Source organism: Bombus bifarius, unplaced genomic scaffold (genome assembly GCF_011952205.1).
Source record: "Bombus bifarius isolate JDL3187 unplaced genomic scaffold, Bbif_JDL3187 scf7180000008000, whole genome shotgun sequence".
In the NCBI taxonomy this organism is placed as follows: Eukaryota; Metazoa; Arthropoda; class Insecta; order Hymenoptera; family Apidae; genus Bombus; species Bombus bifarius.
This window is the reverse complement of record NW_022884379.1, coordinates 2185704-2209282: the sequence shown is the minus strand read 5'-3', so window position 1 is coordinate 2209282 and position 23579 is coordinate 2185704. Positions and strand designations below refer to the sequence as shown.

The 23579-nt window shown below is 37.3% G+C and overlaps 1 protein-coding gene across 1 annotated transcript in view; it reads right to left on the bottom strand.

Moving 5' to 3' along the window:
- The window catches only part of LOC117206261 (small conductance calcium-activated potassium channel protein-like), a gene marked incomplete at its 3' end in the record, with an annotated part of 194225 nt that extends 177068 nt beyond the window's left edge, over positions 1-17157 (bottom strand). Inside the window, exon 1 of the mRNA XM_033445429.1 lies at positions 16656-17157. The remainder of the gene's footprint in view (positions 1-16655) is intronic.
- Between the last annotated feature and the right edge of the window lie 6422 nt (positions 17158-23579).

The window sequence follows — 23579 nt, the reverse complement described above, 5'->3', positions numbered from 1 at the left end:
GTCTCTAATTTTATCTGTGTCTACCTCTTATGATATAATATCTATCTGAATCTGTGCAATATTAGGAAATCTATTTAATTGAAACTATTAATTGCCGTATCAATGTTCATATTCGGTATGATTCTGGGGAAACAAGTTGATAATATTCGTTTGAAAGAGAGCACACACGTGAATTATAAACGACAAATCTAGTTCAAATATATATTATTTAATGAGTGAGGCGTCCAAAGTCAGCAATTACCGCCCAAACCTCGCCCAAACCTCGACCTAACCTCACAATGAAGGTATAATCTTCTTACGGGACATAATTCGTCTATTTAACAGCCAGAATGGTATTCCGCTCCAAACAACTCAGCTACAAATTGATATAAACCTGTACAGTTTGTTAACCAGAAAATATATTACTGGTTTTCTGCGCGGATATATTAATTTTCCCGACAAAAAAATTTGTTTTACACTTTTCCACAGTTATTTTCCCATAGTTGGTCCACAGAGTATTTTTAACACTTTACCGACCGATAGCCGATTAATCGGTTTTTTGTCGCCGACGTTTATCGGCCGATAGCCTACTAATCGGCTTTTCGTCGCCGATAATCTTTCTCATTATTTCAGTGGCAATTTGTTATTCAGTACTGAGATGCTAAGGTACTTGCTCGGTTACGTCAATTGCGTTGCTTTGTAAGCCCCCACAGTTTTATACTTATTTGAAAAACGTACCGTTCGCGATGAACAAAAAGAATGGTATTGGAGCCGGCGCCAGGAAGAATCTGCGCCTGAGCTGTCGGTTGGACGTGCATATGCTGTTGAACCGCTAGTGGTCAGTAAAGTGTTAATATATTTTATTTATTTATTTATTTAAATTTTACAATTTGTCCAGTGGGACATTTGGTAAAATATTATAGCTCAGTGGTATAATAATATTACATGTGGGTGGCTACCCCCAGCGGGATACCATCTTCGTGTTTGTTAGGTTATATCCTTTGTGAAAGTGTTAATATGGCAGCAGTTCATATCACTCGATGATTGAAAGTCATAAGTCAATAATATTTTCCATGCAAATTTTTGAATGAAAGTATAATTTTTTTACTGAACACGATTCGATTATTTAGTAACTAGAGCAATATATATTATATATGTAATAGAGCAGAGAGAACCATGATTGTCACATGGCTTCGAGAAGCTTCAATGATTTTTGAAAGAATCATTATCCATTTGTCATTACTAAGAAATATCTCTCACATTCAAAGATGAAGCACTTAGGAAGCCAGGCGGACCACTTCATCACGTGGCATCTTTGCGAACAAAGGTATACTAGTCGTTTAAGACACATTAAGAGGTCGCCTCTTAAGAGCGAAGCGGAAATTCCGTAGCGGTTAATAGACCCCGGTGAAGTCTAACGTTTGAATGATCTCACGCTTAGAGAAGTTTAGCAAAGAGAAATTGCATTCGTGCAACTTTTTGGAATGTAGTTACTTCAACCGTTGTCGGCTCAAATTAACTTCCATACCATTTTCGTACAAACCTCGCGTTACACAAACCTTGGGAATTCTTAACTAGCGCGTTCGTTAAGAGTTATTTCTAAAGAATCTGTTCAACTTGCAACAAGACGCAAACAAATAGCCGCGCTTTTTCTTTCGAATGTCGACCTACATATGCGCGTGACCTCTAACTATTTTTTTCTTTTTTTTTATCAGATCACCTGTTTTACGATGTTTTAATCTGGCGAGATTCCGATTACCCAATAAAGATTGAAATTTCAAACTTCTACTCGAATCTCAGTGGAGTAGTCGGTGATCATTTAATAAATTTCTACGAGAGAAAGGAAATTCTCTCAGTGAAATTGCATGTTTCATAATCATATGTTGCATTATGTTCCAGAATTTAAACGTTTTATATGGACCCGATTGCGTCTATAAGCACGAATTTCGTGACCAACTAGATTAAATTTTTCCAGTATAAAGTCAAAGATATGATATAAAATAACATGATGTATAATATAATATGAAATAAAATATGCTATAGAAATGTTCACATTAAGCAAGATATACATTTCATTACATTTCTGATGAGTCATTAGATATTTTATTTAAGGCGGAATAAAATGAAGCAGCTCGTGATAAAATAATTACACGTCATTCAGAATCTTAACGCGGGTACGTTCTTGTCGCGGTACGCTTTAATTTAAATCTACGAATCGGTTTCGCTGCCAAGGTTTCCCTTTGAACTTGAAAATATTTGAAGGAATGGACCAGAGAACTCCGCCACGCGTGCGAACGATATACACAAACAAATCCTCATTATGTTACATAATCGAAAAAAAGGGAACGTAAAAAAGTGAAAAAACTACATATTTCTAAAGATGAGCGTTTTCTTTTCTCGCGCTGCGGCACAGAAAGCGCAGAAAAATCCGTAGTTTATGCTCGTTGTGTTTCGCTATTGAGCGGCTCTCGTACTCGTTTGATATTTTGTCGTTCAAAGTGCTGTCATCCCCCTAGAGGGTAAATAAAATTCTAGCGAAACCATCGAAGCTCACGAAATATCTAATATCGCGAAATCCTTTCAATTGCGTTGTTTGTCCCCTTTCGTTCGTTTCGAAACTCTTTCCTAAAACGATGCTGCACGGAATCGAGATTTATTTACTCAAGATTCGCCGTTCTAAAGAATGTTATTCCATTCTTACCAGTAGTACAAGCTTTATTTATACGCTGATATTTTGAAAACATCGATTAAATACAGTTGCATATACGATCTCATTTAAATATACCCAATAAATTCCGCAAATATTGTTTTCTCAATGATACTTCTCAGTGGACTGTAGATGTTTATGAAAATTTATACCTTTTGTGAGCACAGCGAAAAAATATTAAGAAACTGCGCGGAGATTTGTGTCAACCGCTAAATAATGTTGGAATGAAAATTTATGTCAATAAGTAAGGAAAAATTCGAAGAATGCAAGAGTAAACTGAGATGTATATATAGTGTTATGTGGGAATTTGGTGGCACGTGGCAAGTATCTATATTATGCATGAGATCTTTAACAGCACGGTACGAATAAGAAACGACAGAGTCTTGAGTAAAATCGTTGAAGAGATGAAATACGAAGACAGACTGGAAAGTTTCCGGAATGGCAATGACAGTAAGAAATAAAGCAACCCCTGGCGGTAATTCTAGTAATTTTTCCATCTGTCCTCATAGTCTACAGTTTCATCAACATCTTAGCCTTTATTTCTCCACTGCATTATCTTTATCTTTGCTTTCTAATCTAACCTGGAGACCTATCAAAACTGGCGATTCCACGATTTCTTGGAGCCCGTGCATATTTCTCGGTCTCTCAAAAGCTGTCGAAGGCAACGCGCCAATAATTCAACACCAGGCCGCATCGTTTGCACATAAATTCCAAGGTTCACATCTTAAATCTCGGCCCTGTGTGCACGTGAACGTGACCTCGCTGACAGGGCTTATTAAGGCCCGGTAATAAGGTCGTTCGTCAGAAGGAATGCGAAGAAGCATGCTTGAGACTCTCTCTCAAAACGTTTCTTCACGACCAGAAAGACGTTCTTTTCCGAGGGAGAATCGTTGTGAAAATGTCGATAATAGACGTACGAAATACCATGAAAAGGTATTCCTGTCAGGATCAAAGTGTACTCATCTGACACTTGAGTGATTCTGATTGACAGCAAATAGCAGAATTCCGCGAGGAGATGTCGGAATATCTCGTGAGAAAGGGTAAGAAACATCGACCTCTTATAGAGCAACTTTTCACATTTTTTGTCTAATGCATTGCTGTTCCCAAATATTTTATGTTTCTGGCGAGGATATAAATGAAAAAGGATATCGTCTGTTTGTTGAAAAAGTGACAAATAAGAAAATTAAATTCTCCTGAAATTTGGTTTAAAGTAGAAATTTTGAAATAGAAAATTACTAAATTGTTAGGTTGTAATATATGAAATGTTCTTTTTTTTTATTAATGTAATTTTAGACGCCTCGCTCATCCAGCAAACCAACTACATGTAAAATACGAAAGAACAAAGTTTCCCTTCGGAAGGACAAATGTTTTTCGGTCTCGATGAAAATATCGTCGAATTACGTAAAACAAGACCAAAGAACGTTACACGGTTCTCCTTTTTAGAGGAAATGCGGTTAAATTGCGAACACGAAAGCAGATACGCTATTAAAACACGCGCCACTGCAGTAAAGCGTTGACAGCAACGTGAAATAATAATTAAAGGCGATGAATTCATTTCCAAATACGGTGGAATATCTTCTACTCCACATCACCGCACAATTATCTATTATTAATTCTCACTGCTATCTATTTTGAAGAATTTTCACGGAATAATAAACCATATTACAAATAAATGAAAATGTTCAAACATTATCAATAATATCAATTTCACTGCGCTTTAATTGAAAGAGGGTAGGACACGTGTCAATAAAGAGAGAGAAATACAAACAGGTTCCTACGACTACATTATAAACTTCACTCTAAATAGTAAATATATAAAATCGACTATTCTCAAATCGCTACAATTTTCCAAATCAACAGATCGGTAACTCGAACTTGCACGTGTTGCGGGAGAATGCGCGTGCGACACACGTGTATTTCCCTATCATTCACATGGTGCAATCGCAAGAGAGTAATAATAATTCGGAAAAGCTGCAGAATTATAATTTATACGATCGGAAAACGAGCGCAGTTCCCTCGTACGTTCCCTATAACGTCACAAAAAAAGTAGGAAAACGATAAATTTTACGAGCTCGTTTGCAAATCATCTCGCAGATGCGTTTAGTGCATCGATCGTAAAAGCAGCGGAAACTGGCATCGCGACGTCGATTTGTGCAACGATCGCGACCAATATCGAAAGTGAGATTGATCTTGAACCCAAACGATCTCATGGCCATGGCTTTTCAAATCGCCGTGGAACAATTTTTGCACATCGATTTATCCGTTTTTATACTTCCAAGGCCTCCCCTGCCGCGACCGTACGATCGTTCGTTTATTTATAATTTTCTCGACTCTCGATGCAACATCTCGAGTGTTGAACTGGTGCGCTGCTCGCCAATATTTTCTCTGCTTTAATCCTTTGCAGTCGCGAGCCGTTCTCCTCCCGCGATTACAACATGCTATTTCGATCTGTTCTCACCCTCTTGCATATTTCTGCGTTTCATTTGCCATTTTAATGCCGCTCGAATCCATACGTTATGTGCTCACCTAACGTCGTGAAACCTCATAGATGGACCATAACATAAATTAAACGAACAACGATTGCAAGGCTTTCTTAGTTGGAAGTATAAATTGTGCCTAAACTCGTCCTGAGAATGTCTATTTAATTTTATAAAGACTGTGCTGTGCAAGTTTCATGTATAATGGAAGATCGAAAACTAAAGCGTAAAATGGAAAATTCGAAGGACAGTTAACCAAGCACGATCTTGAATTTTGAATATTTTGTGGTTTATCGTGTGTGAGCATTTTTTGTAATTATTTTAATTAAATAAAAATTGTTGTTGTTTATATCTCATTCAAATTTTGACGCTGTGCATTTATTAACAGCGCAATATCGCGGAATATTAAAGTGAACATTGACTTAGCTCGCATGATATGCTTCCAAACAACGAACCATTAAACTACTCTACTTGCTAAGTAGAATTAACTAAGAGCTACTAACCACACCATTATCGATGCAACCTCGAAAACATCAATACTGTTTCAACGCACGACAATCCGTGCAATCTTCCCAACTTTAAACATTTATTTACTGAATAATTAATAACAATAAGGATAATAGGACAAAACAGTGTATAAATCTGTGATAAAATAGATCTTATAATATAGAAATAAAAATCTTTCACTCTCTTTTAAAGAAATATCGACGAACTTATTACACGATCTTGTTCCATTCTACGTTTCTTGATATTCTAACGCAGCTATCGATGAACTATCGATATTGAAAGCATAATCCCTTGTAAGGGCAGAGCCGGACAAAGGTAAATCGCTTGTTTCGTAAATCGATGTGTCACGTGGCCCTTGTCTACGTGTTGCGTCGAACGGAAACGTCAGTTTCGGTGAAAGGCGATTTCGATATTTCAAGGCGTAACTATGCAAATGTATGCGAACGCGTAATCGAGAAAAAGATTGCGGCAGGATAGGATTGTTAAACCGTTATAGGATGGTTTTAGGCTGAGTATGATTATATGCCGCCCTGTTAATGCTCCAAATGTCTCAATGGTTCTACGGTGTCCCCGCCTCTTTCGTCTCCCTGGAATCTCGATGCTCTAAAATGCAAATTTATCGATAGCTCCTAAGAGAGTCAAACATTCCTAAATGGACATTTTTAAATACCTTCGGGGAAATTCCTGCTTATTTTTATCATTACTATTAAATACTAAGAAAGTCTATGAGCTCGATGTATACCATGGAATCTCGCATATAAAAGAAGGATGAATGGCGCGAGGAAAGAACAACGTATGTTGCTAGGCATGAAACAGGCCAGGTGTTTCAGAGGTTTTGAAAAGAAGAAAAGTTGTGGAAAAACGAGGTGATTTGAAGAGTAACATCAGATCCATAGCGATTTAAGGAAGGAAAGTAATGAATAAAAGAGCCACTCTGGCAGTTATGTTTTTAATATTATGCCTTTTTGTGGTATATTCGTTCTGTTTTACACGTTCCGCTAGACTATTATCTTTTACTAGGTTTCATCGCGTATTATGAATTTTCAAGCAAGTATTATTCTTAAAAATAGCCACTTCTCAAAATACATTCTATCGCGATAGAAAAGTTCGTAATACCAGAACACGCTAATAATTGGTAACGAAATAAACAGCGCTAGTATCTGTTTCTCGCTAATTATAAATTTATATATTCCACGTTGTATTAATAATTAATTCATACATCGATGACATATCAGGATATTATGTGGATTTTGCACAGACAAACTAATCGAATGCAATTTTTGCACTGACTATGAGATATATAACCTACATTCTGTTTCAAATACATTTTCTGAAAGAGATACAGTGTTGCGAGGATACTATATGCATAACATTTGCATAAATAAAGATTACGAGATATACGTATACCTGATAGATATTTTAAAACAACTTAGCCACGATTAAAGAGTAGTTATCTATTCCAAGGACGGTTATATCTTAAAATAACATGAATTTTAAAATTTTGTCTTCAACTTGAAACGAGAACCATAATGTTCTCTTCATCGAATGATCCAATACCAACACGAAACAGATTTTCTCTTGAAGCAATTATTGACTTATAGTTTCGTAATATATGATTCATCGATAATAATAAACTTGGCGATTTTCGAAAATCCATGCTTTGCACATACCAAATTAACAAGTTGCGGGCGAAACGCATCAACGGCGATCTCCTTTCCAGCGTAGCTACGGAATCTCGATCAATAATTCATTTTGCATCTAATTTGCAAATTAATAGGTTTCAGTGTAGCGTGACCATTAGAGCGATCGATGCCAAGAAATAATTTACGAGATGAAAACGGTAAACGAACATAACGGCCCGTGAAATACTCATTCTAACACAAGCGAGAGTAATGCTTTTCCTCGTTTTATATTTTCTTCCGCTGTCGTAAGTCGGATGTATTTTCTAAAGTGTTCTTGATTTTCTTCTCTTGCAAAACGAAGCAGGGTGGCTACACTACAGAAAATTGAACGGAAAAACGCGGAGATTAAAGGTTTTGCAAGTTACTTCAATATTCAACGAACTTACCTACTAATTGCTTCAAACTTTGAATATAATGATAAATTATTCTCTGCATGTGTTTTAATTATAAAATATTAAGTCACATCTCTTTCAGAGCGCATACAGTACCACGGAAACAAAAGAGGAAGCAGAAGGTTTATACATAATTCAAATAACCAGCTATTCTCGCACGACTTATTTACACGTTTACTTCATGACCAAAGAAACTTATTAAATTAAATTCGTTACAACGAACATCGTCCTCACCGCACGAAAGCTCCACTTGATTTACATGTTCCGCTTTAAACTAGGAGCACATTATGCTGCCTGTTTCCAACGTTTTTGGTTATTTCCGTATACGTGAACTGTAGAAGAGGATCTGCCTATTTTAGTGAGACATACGAAAAATAAGAATCCCAAAGATTAATATGCAAAACTTTATGACCGCTTTACTTCATACATTCAAATATACATAAAAATGTGCAACTACGTGAACTCAGTCGGAGATTTAATTTCTAACTTTCTCCGTGATTTTATTGTCATCCAGTTTCGCTTAAAGCGTTCTTTTTGCCTCCGATTCAATCTTCGATTACGTTTCTTTCTTTGGAGCTCATTCGAAAGATCCAATAGGGTCTTTGAAAATCGCAAAAGTTTAATCAATTTTCTAAGAAAAAAAAAAATGAACTATGATATAGTAAAAACTCACAGGAATTTTGCTTTGTAACGAAAACGTAATTTTAGAAAGATTGACAGATATTAGGTTATGTAATAAGTTTGTTCGCCATCCGGTTTTTTTAGGTTTTTATTTAGGTTTTCTAGGTTTTAGGTTTATTTGGGAATACCATGGGCAGAGGATAACATAACAAATAATCTGTAGAATATGATTCGAAATACGTGAAAAAACAAACGATTCACGATACAGATATCCCGATATGGATACTACAGGGAATATTTTAGAAGGTAAAGCTCCAGTTAGCATAATGTAAAGCCTACGTCGTGTTACGTTAATATTTCACAGCGAAGCGTCTATGATAATACTCGCGATTAATCATCCACCGTGTTTGCAGTCGTAAATTTCAATTCGCGCGATTAACGCGTCACAAGTTCATTAAGATTCTTCGGTATTCCGTTCGAGGTGAGTACGGTTCTGTAAAGCTCTAGCGTTAAAAACAAATACAAATACAATAACGTGATGAGATTCGACGCGTTAAGCTTCATACCATCCTTTGGTAAAATAAGCATTAATTACCAAGATTTAATCGAATATCAACAAAAGCAAATTTAATTTCGATATTGCTAATATAACATATCTCCGTATATTACGTTATTACGTTGAATTAAATTAACATTAACGAATGATACAATAGTAAACTGAGCTGGCTAAATGATAATTGGATGTTCGAAATAATTAATGCTCCCTTTTAGCATTGAAAATTCCACTTTCCTCGTGTATAATAAAAAATTACAAACAATCAACATCGACAAAATATATTAAGTCACTTATTACTTAAAAAGCTCGTTCTTGTCGAAGAGCTCTTCAACTACCGCAAACGAGTCTCCGGAAGTAACAAAATTACAGGTCGGCAAGCATTTGATCATTTTGTACCTCGTTAGAACTCTCTCAAGATCTTCTCATAATCAGATAATTGTGAAATCTTGTTCACAATGCTTGACCCTAACTCGATTATGATTAGGACCAATTACTTTTTTCTTTCTTACTTCTTGACAGGATAATAGAATTCGATCCATTTTACGTCAAATAAAAATCTATACTAACTAAAATTAAATGTAACTTAAGAAACAAAACACACTTAAAAAACCAATGATCGATAACTGAAACGAAAGAAGCACGCGTCTCTTTGAAGAACATAATTAAAACTTTCCGAACAATACACGAAACTACGTCGTCCCGATTTGCAGAATCCAAAGTGAGACGCCAATTCGAAAAGAAAGATAGCGCATTCATCGGTACATACGTTCCCGTACATCAAAGGCAGTTTCATAGCCGTATTTGAAGATCGTGCTCGTTACGATGCAGCTTGTAATTTTCACGAGCACGAAGCTTGACGAGCTCAAAGGGGCAACCTCTCGTCATACGTAACTTTTAGAAGCTCCGTACCAAACAACGGGCACAGCCTAGATGCGGTAAAGCGGCGTAACGCTTCTCGAGGATAAGACGAGGAGGTGCACTTTGAACTTTCTTCCGGAGTCACGGCGCCTCTAGTTTTCCTTTCTATCTCTTCGAGGATCTGTCTTCCTTTCCCTTTCCCTCTGGTTTCTTTCCTGTACTTGGAAAGCTCTCAGCGATACCCGAGACCTTCTACATCGAGTAAAAAAACAGTACCTTCCGGTGCTGCGTCCGAGGTAAAAATAAATCGTGACTCTATTTCACTCTAGCACACGCTCTCCGCAACCCTTTTTCCATTTTTTCTCATTCTCTTGGACTCTAGCAAAATTCAATTTGTTTCGAGAGAAGGGAGAAGACGCTTCACAAAAGCGTTGCTCTCTTCTCTTCTTTTCTTCTTTCCTTCTCTTATCTGTAAGATAAGAAGAGAGGATTGAAAGTCGATTGGTTGAATGGATGGCATGGTTCGAAGCGGGCCAGGGGTTTTTCAATTTTCCATCTCACGCCAAAAATCGACGGTGCAATCGAGCTGACACGACGCCAGTCTCTGAAATATACCACTTCTTCCGCCTCGGGTCAGTCCTCCCGTGAACAATCAAATACCATGGGATTCGAGCTCTATTCTTCTCTCGACGAAAAGACGATATTTTGATCTTAGTTTTCGATCCAGAGACCGAGTTATCCAATGGTCTCCGGTGCTATTGGTGCTCACGGTCCATTTCGTTACCAACTTTCCGTTTCGTGTCTTTCTAATCTTATTTATCTTATTTGGAAAGTGGAAGCTTTTCCGTGTGAGCTTCTGTAAACCGTTAAATCTGTGAAATTCGAATTTATTCTCTAATATGGTGGTATCTCTGTCACGATTTTCATTGCATTTCTTGTCCGATAAATAAGTTAACTCTAACGACGGATTTCTATAAATCTTCCCTCTCCCATTTACACAAAAGCAGGTAAAAGTGCGCTCGGTCTTATCGGGTTCCTTCTGGAAAATCGAATAGCAAATATCGCTTACTCCGTTGCAGTAATCCTTTCGAATTTTTCTAATATAACGTTTTCGATGATATTATTTTAATTTTAAGAATTATGGAAATATATGGTTAGAAATTTGTAAAGAATTCAAGCGAAGTAAGAATATTTATGGTAAAAGCTATGGTAGAGGTCTTTAATGAATTATAGTAAAACAACATTTAGAGTTAAGTAGTGCTGTGGTAGGATATAAAAATTTTACCTCAAGCAGACATTATACGCCCTCATTTTCTCCATCCTTCTCTTTCTTTCTGTTCTTTTTCCCCTCTCAACCTTCGCTCTTTCATTCAAGATTCGTCTTCATCGACAAATTTTAAAATATAACCATTTAATAATTTCTATAAAAGGATTTCTAGAATAAAATCTGTCAATTTCATTCTAAATCCAAATCTGGGAAGCGAATTAACCGCGAATTTGAAACATCGTAGAATGAAATATTAAATAACGAAATGCATCTTTTCAATAAAAAGTGTAAATTATTATGTAAAGTGCTAGTGAATATGCATAAATATCAGATACTAAAAATATTTGGTTCGACCAGGCGTATGTTTTGAAACAGATATAGGTAAACAAGGAACGTTCGATTCTCGTTATGCAAAACGTAGTTTGCCCCGGGGGAAGTATTTTTGGTCCTTTTTGGTTAAATTTGAATCTATACCTTGTCACGTTTATGTGCGTTTCCATGCCACGATCTCTCCCCTTTCGCGTCACGAAAAAATATCACCACTCGCAAACTCTATTTGACGTATAAAACTCGCATACTTCAAATTTACGGTTCTCGTTGAAGTATTTGTCACTTATATGTCCCGCTATCATTTTCCGTGATCTCCCAATTAATTATAGGAGAAGATGACATAACTTGTTATCTGCAACTCGTTCCATGTAATCTTTTTAACATTAAATTTTGAACATCACTCGGAATGACCTCAGAAGGATCAATTCTTTAATATCAAAGGTAACAAAAAGGAATTGATCGGTGGCTTAGAGAACTCAATTATTAGAACACTGGACAGACTTGCGAAAGATTCGAGTTGGAATCTCAGTCCACCAATCCGATTGACCCATTCTTTTTCTATCGGCGACCTCCAAGTAATAAAATCATCACTTTGCCCTTTCAATTTCAACTTTAAATTTGGAATTAAAAAATCAGACTTTTAATCTAGTGTGGGCTGTCATTTCTATATATTTTTTACCAATTTTTTTTCTAGTTAAAGTTTCGCAAAACCACTGGATATTTTACATTTATATTTCAACCTTACTTACTTACTTATTTCATAACCTATGATTATTTAATAGATACCTATTTCATTTGCCACTCCAATATGTATCTCATTCTCCTCTGAATAAATTGTTAATCGATGAAGAAATATATGATTCAGTAACACATCAACAACATTACATGATTAAAAGTAACATTCTTGTTTTACTTCGTGTCTCTTTGGACGACCAAAGCGGGGCTCTCGCTTCTATCATCTTTGCTAAGATTACACGTCTCCCATGGGATCTACGTGAAATTGTTCTTCTGAAAATGTGTCGCCGCGTTCATAAATTTAACTCTACTCAATTTAAATATATACATGTGTTTGCATGTATTAGGTATTTCTTATTATCAGCTTTTTGTTCCACCGTGTGCTCTTCAATCAGAAACTCGATTACATCCGTATAAAATTTTCTTCCGTCAATCCAGAATTATATTGATGATTTACATTTTATATACCATGCAATAAACAATCTTCGTTTTCGTATAGATTACTTATGTCTCCGTTTACTTTGTACCATACCATTTCTCGCAAGATAAGAAGAGATCATAGTTCCAACACGCGAATTCCTCATCAATCATTGGATTCGAATTCGATAAATTCTTGTCTGTTGTGTTGCATGAAGAACACCACACAGCAGACTCAAGATCGTTTCACGTGACAAATCGTAGCATCGTTTCCGAAACACAAAATGCGTGGGGTAACAATCCTTTATCTTTCCTGGCTCAATTTTTCTTCCGTCCCAATAAATATTTCTTCGGAGTAAGAAGAAATGTCTTCTATCTACATTATATTAAATGTACCTATACTTCAATCGTACGACGTAATCATTATATGTTGTCCATTAAGTTTTGATCATCTAAATAGCAACATACCTTTCTTCATTCGTATGACATATATATGACAGTTTTTAAAAGTACTTTAAATTTTCCAGCTCGGTCTGCGATAAATTCTTCGGCTCTCACGGATCGCGCAATAAATTACAAAATACAGTTTTTTCACACTAGTAGTGGATTTATTGATAAATCACACCAAGTCCATGATATTCCGCAACAAGAGATCCAAAGCATCGGTAAGCTAATATTCGCCCTACCTCCTTCATTCCTTTGAACGGTGTATTTAATTTATTTTTGTTTAGCTATCTATATTTACCAATTTAATATCGACCAATCCGCTGCGGGTGTACATTTTTTAAATTTATCTTGTAATATCATATTTTCGGAATAAGCGATATATCAGAACGAGTAGAATATCACAGCTGTATTACTATTAACGTGCGCAGTTACAATGTGCTTTTGTTTCCTTTACCGAATATAAACAGTGCTTTCAACATTCGAGGAGAACGTGTTAACGGCATCATCGTTCCGCCAGCGACCGCGTTCAAAACATGAAAACATCGAAGCATGTTTACAGAGCGCTTATGCCTCAATTTTGAGAACTCCCAATACGAGCTTGTAGAAAAAAAGAAGAGGAGAGGATGAGTAATAACGATATTTCAGTGCAAAAATAGAAGCAGTCGACGAAGTGGACAAGAATGTGATCGAAGTCGAGCCACGAGGAAATATTCTGGCAAGGAGATTAACTTCTTTTAAATTGAATATTTAAATTTCCCCATCAAGGACAGTTTGTTATTGCGGCGTTTCGTGCATTTATTGTTTCAACACGAGCCTTGTCATGAAAGAACATATTAACCTACGGATCTCTCTGCAGTCCCTGATACGAGCGACCTCCTATGCACAAACTTGAGAAACGGATGAACAGAACTTTTGAAAGTTTGATCAATGCTTAGGAGACAGACCTTTTGTAAAACGGGTGGCGATGAAAAAGCAAGTTACAAGGAAGAACAGTGAATGAAACGGACAACGAAGGTTCGAACGTTTTTTGCTGGTACAAATGAGATTTTCAAATTTCCACGATACAGAAGCAACTTCATTATCTCCCGACCATCCTTCGCTAAATTTTATCAGTGTACTTAATTAGACTGCTTTATGCAGGCGCGGACCAACCCTTGGAAAACAATTTGTGCGAAAATTTCGTTCAAAGCTTGCCTACTCGTGCTTTATGCAAAGTACCACAACGAGAGTAACTGCATTTAGATACGTTTTAAGTTCTCCTTTGTACTAACCGCAAAGTATGACGATTATATTCGAATTGGACGTTATTACTCCATTGTTACGAATCATAATTCACCGTTTGACAAATTCTCTCTCCGTTTTGTTATTCAACAACTTGCCTCTTCATACAGAGATATATCTTCCACCCCAAGAATAAGTTTTCTTAGGGTGTTAGAGAGAATAGCGCACCCTGCTACAACCTACTACATCTTACTACCTCTTGAAGGAATGTATTCCATTCGCTTTATCGTTATCACGTCCCTTCTTCAGGGGTCCGTAATCCGACGAATAAAAAGTTCATTCGTTTCACTTATCAATATATCTTCTTCTTCGGCCCGTTACGATCCCATAAAAGTTACTTCGTGCTGAATTACGTTTCGTCTTCCATTATATCGTTTCTTCTCTGTCCAGTAATGCCCGTGTGTTACTTCCACCAAACCACTTCTAGAACCGTTTAATCTATCCCCCTGTATTATTACAATCCATCCCCGCACTGTTTTACACCCCGTCTGTTCGCGCTATATAATAACAATGTTTTTCGAGCCTCTCACCTTACCACATAAAGAAAACAAAATGAAACACGAGTTTCATTTATCTTTATACTTTTTACATAAAAAATGATCATGAAATCTTCGCACGAAAATAAAGAACGATCTCACACTTTCCGCGTATTTCACAGAAAGTTACATAGAATGAGAAGTTCCTACGGCGAAATTTTAATTTCTTCTTTACTCTGTTCAATGATACATTGACTACGCTCTTCCCTTTAATCGTGTTTTCTTTGTGTTTTCTTTGCCGTATCGTTATGTACATACAGGCAAATAAATTACACGCCTCCAGCGCTATTTTTGCCCTTTTCAACGCCAGCACGAAGAAAGACACGCAGCGTCTCGTTAAATACGTAGCACACACATTCTTTATCTATTCGTGGCTCCAATTAATAAACACCACCCTTTTTTCGGGCCTGTTAAAGCGGAAACTAGATAGCTACGATAAATCGCCCTCAATTTAATGATTCCTAATTAACTACAACACACGTGTTTACATTGGATATGCTCACGTATACAGGATGGTTCAGTTTGTTCTACTTAAGTACATATTTTACTGGCATATGGGAATATTAAATTTAATTTTTACTATAAAGGGCTGCTGTTAAAACGCGTTAATCCGAAAATGCGTTAACATAGTCATGATAAATTACTCCCAATTTGATGATATTTAACTAACCACTGAAATTAACCACTGGATGTGATTATATTCAAAGTGATCATGTATAAAGAATGGTTTAATTTATTCAACGAACATACATTTCTAGTCTGGTGTTCAGCTTACAACGACAGTATTAAATTTCAAATTGAAGTCTGGTTATTCATTTTTATTTTAACTTTAGTGGGACATATTTTGTTATCTCTATATTTATTTTAAGAATTTTATGTTTTCTAATAGAAAGATCATACATTGAAAAGAATTAAAAAAGATTTAAATATTAAATATTAAAGCTTGAAACTTATATTGGATAATCGTTACATTTTGATTGCCTATATGAAAGTTGAAACATATATAAACCAAACACAATGTCACATGAAAACAAATATTATCGTATATAACATTCAAGCAGATTATCGTAATAGATATCGCATTTTGTTTCTACTACGTGTTTCTTATCATTTCCGCCTGTAGCTAAATGAAACTATTTACAAATCGAATTAAGAAGCTGCATATACGCCTATACTTGCAATGCACATATATCTGTCAAATAATTTACGATAGACGTGTAGCGTGAAAAGATTAAATAAATGATCCAAGTGTATTTTGAAATTCTCAACTTCTGTTTATATTTACGGCTCGCCTCGTAAACGTATACAAACGATATTACACGACGTCGACGATCGTTACACTACTAATAGCTACATGTTTTCATAATTTCAACGAATCTAAAGATAACCCCGAAACTTAATTGAAAACAAGACATTCCAAATAAGACGTATTTGCTCTCGTCGCCTAACGAAAGAATCGTATACATATATAGCTATAAAAGTTTCGATCGATCAGTTTAGCCAATTAAAACAATAGGAACGTGACGTCGTGTCATTGAACGCATCGAAATTGCGTAGCAACGGGGACATCTAGAAACACACTCGTGGTATACCGCGGAAATTAATCTTCGTTGAAAGTAACGCGCTGCGACCGTGTCACGAGGCGGCGTCCGCGTATAAAACACGAAGGATCGACGGTCGAAGTGTGCGCGAGACGATTCGCGTGAAGGGGGAGGGGGAACGGTTGACAGAATAGGCGGGTAAGGTGTACCAACCGATCATAGCGAACGAAATACATTTCGAACCTTATCCGACGAGGTTTATTTTTCCGAGGCGAAGTTTCTCGCGTGCCAACGGTGCCGTTGTCGTACATTGAACTCTTACCTTAGCGTCCCTCTGCATCGAGTCAACTGCCAGCTACGTTTATCGGTCCGCGGTACGGCGTTTCTCCGGATGCATGTCCGTTGCAGTGGTCACGAGACGATGAAATCCGCGCCGTTGGACGGTCCTCTCGATGTCAATCCGGTCGTCGATTGGAGCACGCGGTAAAATCGAGCCGAAACCGTAAACGCTTCGCGCTCACATGAAAATGAACTCACAACACTGTTCGCCGGCTTCCCACTGGACCCCGTGCCTCCATCGAATAACCTCCCTCCTCGCCGCGAACGTTGCACGGGAGCAACGACAATTTGGCGCGCGCAGATTAAAATCACGCGAGTGTATATAACCGATAGAAAACACCGATCAGAGAAAGAGTGACGAACGGAGGAGGGAGAGAACGAGAGAAGGGCGCGTGTACTACCGCACCAGCCGGCCGACAGGACACACCACGACAGACTGAAACCGAGGGTAGAAAACGTGGTTGCCTTCGCGACGCCCTCGTGCGTAGTCGGCCGGCATCGGCACGTTTCGTGCACCACCGTCTCGCTCGGCATTCAGGGCCGTCGCACTCGCTGTCGACGCCATTCGGGTCACGTGGTCGTGTCAGGGGTGAACGACGCGACGTGCTACGATCTCTTCTCGATGCTACCGCATATATGTATTTGTTTTACTTCACGGTAAAAAGGGATAGTTGAGTCAAAAGAGACGAATAACTGCGATATGCCCGGCAACGCAGAAGAATCACCTGAATATATGTATACAGGTACTGCTTTATATTCTTGATACGTTACAAACTAACCTTGCATTCGAACTGTTTACGTATATGCGTATGCTGTTTATACTATCGAGTTTTGAATTCGCGCGTTTTGTGAAGAACATGGTGGCACTGTGTCCAGTTAGATATTTGTTTTGAATTATGAAACGTTTGAATTGAGAGAGGAGCAATGTTCTGTGTTAGATATAATAATATGACTGTGTTGTGAGAATAACTATTACGATAAGGAGGACAAATAGATTAAGTATATGCTATTGAATATGAAATATTTGTTGTAAAGTCGAATTATCGTAGAAGTGCCATTTTCGAGAGTGTATAAAATTCGATATATGTGCAAATGGCCCGTTACAACTCAGCGATTATTATCGATAATTTGATAACCTAACATTATGCGAGTGCTGTGTAAGTATTTGGATAGAATATGTAAGCTTGCATTTCTTTATCGTTCTCTTTTAATAAAAGTGAGTTGATATATTTCGAAGTGCGTGATGTTATCGAATATTGACATTCATTAGAAATGTTTAATTAACGTTAGAAATATTAATAAAATTCATGCGTTTCAGTGTTATCGAAAATTCATAAAATTTGAAATGTTCGGTGAAATATTTTTACGTCATTGTTTTGAATTACTCCCATAAATAATATTGCATTGTGAAATAGGTTCCTCTCGATAATCGAAGATTTCCCGATAGACCGCGACGCATATGTACTTTGAAGACGACGCTTGAGGGAAATAAGGTTCTCCAGGACTCCGGAGCAACACAAACTCGGATTATGCATTTCTACAAATTTCAAATACCATGCAATTGGTAACGTACCTCGACTTATATTGTCTATTATATTGCATGTTATTGTAACAATAATTGAAATTCTCGCCAATCTTCTCGTGGTTTAATTTGATTGATGCTATGTTCTAGCATGTTATAAGATAAATAGTTTCTGCTAGCGACTTGAACATTTGTGAATAATAATCATATGTAACAAATGTTGTGAGGATAATAAAAGAGAAACTAAAACTTCTCAAAATAATCTGTAAGTATTATACAAATAAATTTTTTGTTAGTTTTAAACATTTATGCATAATAATCGTGAAGACTAAATCTAGTAAGGATAAGTTAATAAAAAGAAAGCAAAAATACGTAACTTTTTAGAAATTACTAATAAAATGATCATGTTTTAAATACTTTGTTAAGAAATGGGAATAAGGATATCCAACAGTCACTTCAAACGATAAGATGAAAGTATAAAATTATACTTGCAGGACAGTTCTCTGTGAAATTGAAACTAATAGTTTACGGTGGCTGCATCTATCCTGTTGTAAAAATGAACCCGGGCGCGTAACTGTGAGATGTCGTCGGATATAATTAAGAGTAAAGCGTCGTCTCGAAGGAAGCTTTTACCTTCCGAATCGTGTCGAGTTTCATTGAAACATCAACATTCTTGTCAAAGAGCTCTCGTAAAAAGCACTCAAAGCACTATCGATGAAACCGCCTGTAAACAAATTATAAGTTACCGTTTCTTTGAATACGAACACATAAACGCACAATTATAGATACACTCAAGATTTTTATTATCTCAGAAATTTTTTCAGTAATAATTAAAGACTTTTTACAATTACCATCTTCATGAAGAACAAAGTATTACACTTTTTATTATCTTACGTTTGCATATTAATGCACCATAATTAGTAAAATGTTTGAATATGTTGATAGATATTGACTGAAGTAGTAACATAAAAAAAAATCCTAAGAATATAATCGTGACTGTAAAGCGATCATGCAACGGCCATAAAATAACTACAATAAGGCAAGGCTAAATTGCAGTATATGTTAAAATCAACTTTTTTGACGTTCATATGTTGTGCTTACGTCTAATTTGCTGAAAAAAGACTCCTTATTTTAATATCTTATTACAGAAATAAAATAAATCATATTATCAGATTAATTAGCATATTTAGCATGTTTTGTACACGAAAATCGTGTTATTGATTAGGAAATTTGCTCCTTATTAAATCTCTTAGATTTGCCGATATCGCGATACACAATCCTCAAGCGTGTCGTTCATAGAACTTCGCCTAAACTTTAGTGTGACCTCATTTACAGACCATGTATGCACGACACCTCTTTCGTGACAACAGAGTGGCTCGCACGTACGAGTGCTAAGAAATTTGTCTCGCGACGAAGAAACTTTTTCAAGATGCAGTCTCGTCACGACGCCGGATGTTAGATTTTGCATAGAAAGATTCTTGCTTAGTGGAATATCACAGACTTTGCAGGTTGTGTCGCAATGTGCCTGTAACGAGCAATTCCACGTTTCCTCAGTCGATTGTTCGAAGTAAACATAATCCGTTGTCATGACGACGCAAAATCGAAAGTGTACTTATATCCTGGTAATATGAATTATATTATCGTTGGTAAAGTTGAAAAATATGACTGTAAAATTAGATTTTCAAGAAAACATGCGAAATACATTTTTTAGCATATAGGTTTCATAAACAGCATCATCATCTGCTATTATGCACGGTACGTCTATCAACGAACGATGTTAGGAGAAATATTTATTACGGTTTTTACTCGATCTGCATAGTTATTTAGCGTGTAGCATGAGGCAGGTGCTGGAAAGTAAATGTAAAGAGTGGCGCGCACGATGGCGGCGCAGAAGTCCTCGTTTACGTGAAGTAGCACGGAAGAAGGGACGATTTATGGTCATTAAATAATGTAACGAAATTTATTCCGTCGCCTCCCTTCCAGGAACTCACGGCGTTAAATTTTCGAGCCACGAACGTGTGTCTACGATTGCGATATTAATGGTCGCGGTGTAATAGGGATCCGATAATTGGCCACTGGCCAACGATCGCCTCGCCTCTGCTTCATTGCGAAATTCCGCGATCGAAGAAATTACACGGAGCTTCGTTTCGACGCGTATTACGCGTGCCTAATAACTAGTTTCGCGTCGGGTGCGGTTTTCACGCGAGAAAACCAGTAGTACTGACATTGCCAAACATGCTCAGAATATTTCGCTTCTTCCCGCGCAATTCTTATTATCGCAAAACTATTAACATAGCCGCGTTATTTTTCTCCGGTATTCTGAAAACGCGAAACCTATTCTTCCTTCATCGCATGCAGCGAATAAATTTTTCCCTAACCATTAACCAACAACTGGGAAACTACCAAGTCTCCTGTTTCCATGAACACAATCTTCCGCCTCACCTCTTTTTTTCCTACTAACGAAATAGTCGTCACAACTATTTTCTCGCCTTTTAGTTTGTGCGGTGCAACTGCGCAGAAGATACTTCGTTAGAAAGGACGTAACTACCTCAGCGTCTTATTTATGACTCTCGGGATCTTTCGAGGATTTAATTTAACCGAGGCGCATCTTTGCGTTGCACCTGTTATATCATGAAATACGTTTCAAAAAATAAATTCTAAAACTTACCAAAGTTAAAGAATCTTACCCCCAATATACATGGAACACGTAGAGAGGTCAGGATCGAAGAAAATGATGAGTATCAGAAAATTGCAGAAATCTCGGGTGAGATATCAACGATTGTTTGCTTCCATTGTAACAATTCCATCATAAATCCGTGAGTCGGTAGAAGATCGCGACAGGGTCGCAGGTGAAATCTCAACATTATCGCGAAAATGACGGAAACTTTTCATAGGGTCGGGTCATTGGCCCGCAATCGAAAGATACTTAGTCGGATAGGGCACGCGATGCATTAAGACCGAATTTAGTCGACGCGGCGGCGCGCAGTTCGGTGCATGTACTCCTGGCTCGTGCATATGCATTCGCGTGACTTTGCTGGCCTGTAATAAGTGAATTCACGTTCGCTCAGGTCGAAAACTTAGCTAACAAACTCTGCCGCCGCGCCGCACGAGGCCATTCAGCTCGCGAAACTCGCCTGTTTCGAGTCCGTTTAACGGTTTCCCAGAGACCCGCTTTTTCGACCGGCCGCATGCAATGCGAATGCGGTCGTGAACTATGGATTCGCCAGCGGGACCGCATGCAGGTTCGCGTGTGTTCACCCCTTTCGCCTGCCGCGGTCATTGATTCGCCGCCGTGTTTATTCCAAGTACTTTGCCTCGTGTTTTCGATTTAATACACTCCTGCTGCAATCGCGCAATGGTTTTCATCATTTGAAAATTTTATGATAATTTCATTATAAGAACTTTCAAATAGAGTATTAATGAGTTATTGGATCAAATCGATAGCGATTTCTGTGTTGAAATTGTTGCGTGATTATCATCGTACAGTGTTATCGCATGTTAATAACGAAAACTATAATTATATCTGTTTATTTTTCTATATTTTAGTTTGGGCAAAAAATATTCATCGACGAGGAGAAACGTTTCCTATGGACATATGGCAAATCCATTTCGCGCATCCGTGCGTCAGTCATACTTGATGGATTCGTCGAATATGTCGAACAAAAATAGTAGGAGTTTGGAATATGCTTGTATGTCATGACGAAAGTTTACAGGACGCGTCGCGAGGTTTGAAAGAGTCTCAATATCAATAACTAGCTGCATTGAAGATAAAAATTTCTCTCAGAAAGAAAGTATATATGGTATGAAATTCGTATACACACTTTATAAAGAAGTACAATGTCTTTGTCAATATGAAAGTCGATGTAACTTCCTACTCTATTTCTATTATCCGCTATCTATCGCAGAAGAGTTCATTCAAAGTTCGCATTAAAGTATCGTCGCAATATAAGAAACTTTTACCCTTTACAATTTCTCAGAAAGTTTTAGATTCTGTGTTCGTTTTCCTTTAAGGAACAGAATAAAAAACTTCATCGTTATTTCATTTGTACGATACCGGAACCATTTATAATACTTTAGTTTGGAAGCTAAACGAGAGACACGTCCGTATAAATCCAATAGGAACGCAGCTGAATTTATCTTTTCATGAGGGTGCCACGTTAGTCACGTTCATCGGAAAATCGCGAATTGCAGTTCGAGTCGCGACGGAAAAGAAGATTAGATTACTTAGAGGCGTCCCCTTGAGTTCAGTCGTAAAGAGGTTTATCACGACGAGAATGAAAGAGATGGAAAATACAAAGGAACCCTACGCGTTGCTCGTCTATGTCGTAAAAGCGACACAGACACGATTCGTCGGTGGTTGAAGCGAGCAGCGGCCATTAAGAAAAGTCGAGTTCAATAAACTTTCGAACAAAACGGTTGAGTTATTGATCTTCTAGTTACGTCACGTTACCTCTTTTTCACCTGCCAGCTCGTCTATCGAACCGTACAGACTGAAACCGCATTTCCAACGTGCAAATGATCCTTAAAAAGTATTTCGAATCACGAAGAAATCAACAGTCAAAGCGAATTTCGTCTTGATTTCTGCATTTTTATTCGTCGCGTGTTTCACACTATCGATCCGTTTCGGACCGTCTAATTTTTAGTCCAGAAACCAGATATCGCACCGAGAGAAGATAACCGGGGTCACGTCGGTGATAAACTCGCGACAAGCTTTCTTATAATTTGATCAACTCGCGACAAGCTTTCTTATAATTTGATCAACTCGCGACAAGCTTTCTTATAATTTGATCAACTCGCGAATAGTTGAACGCCAGATTTCTTTTTGTCTGAAAAGCTTTAGGAAAAGAGTACAGTAAGAAATACAATCGAATTAAAGGCAAAAGTTAAATAATATCTTTTTTATTATATTCGTAAACTACATTCATACAGTTAGAAACCTATGACGTATAATTACTAATATTTATGTAACTATCATTGAACTTTACTGCTTGGAAACTTGAGGAAGTATAATAATCCATTGATTCGAATTTTACAATAAATAGCAGGTTGTTAATTAATAAAATGCTCGTCGAACAACTGAGCCCATCGTGTTATCCAACAATTAACGGTGCCGAAATAACGAACGTGTTATCATGAAGTAGTCAGAATCGATGTTTCATGCTACGACACAATTCATGATTTACGACCGAGCAACTGCAATGGTTCCCGATTCCATCGTTTTCTTTCCTCGTTAACCGATTCAAGCACCAAGGAGGCGCTTCACAAAATAACCAGGGAAAGCGTAAATTCCACAGCCTGCCAACAATACTATCAACACACACATGAAGAAGCCTATTATCCTCCATTTATAGTACCGGCAGACAACGTAACGAAATGCTTTCCATG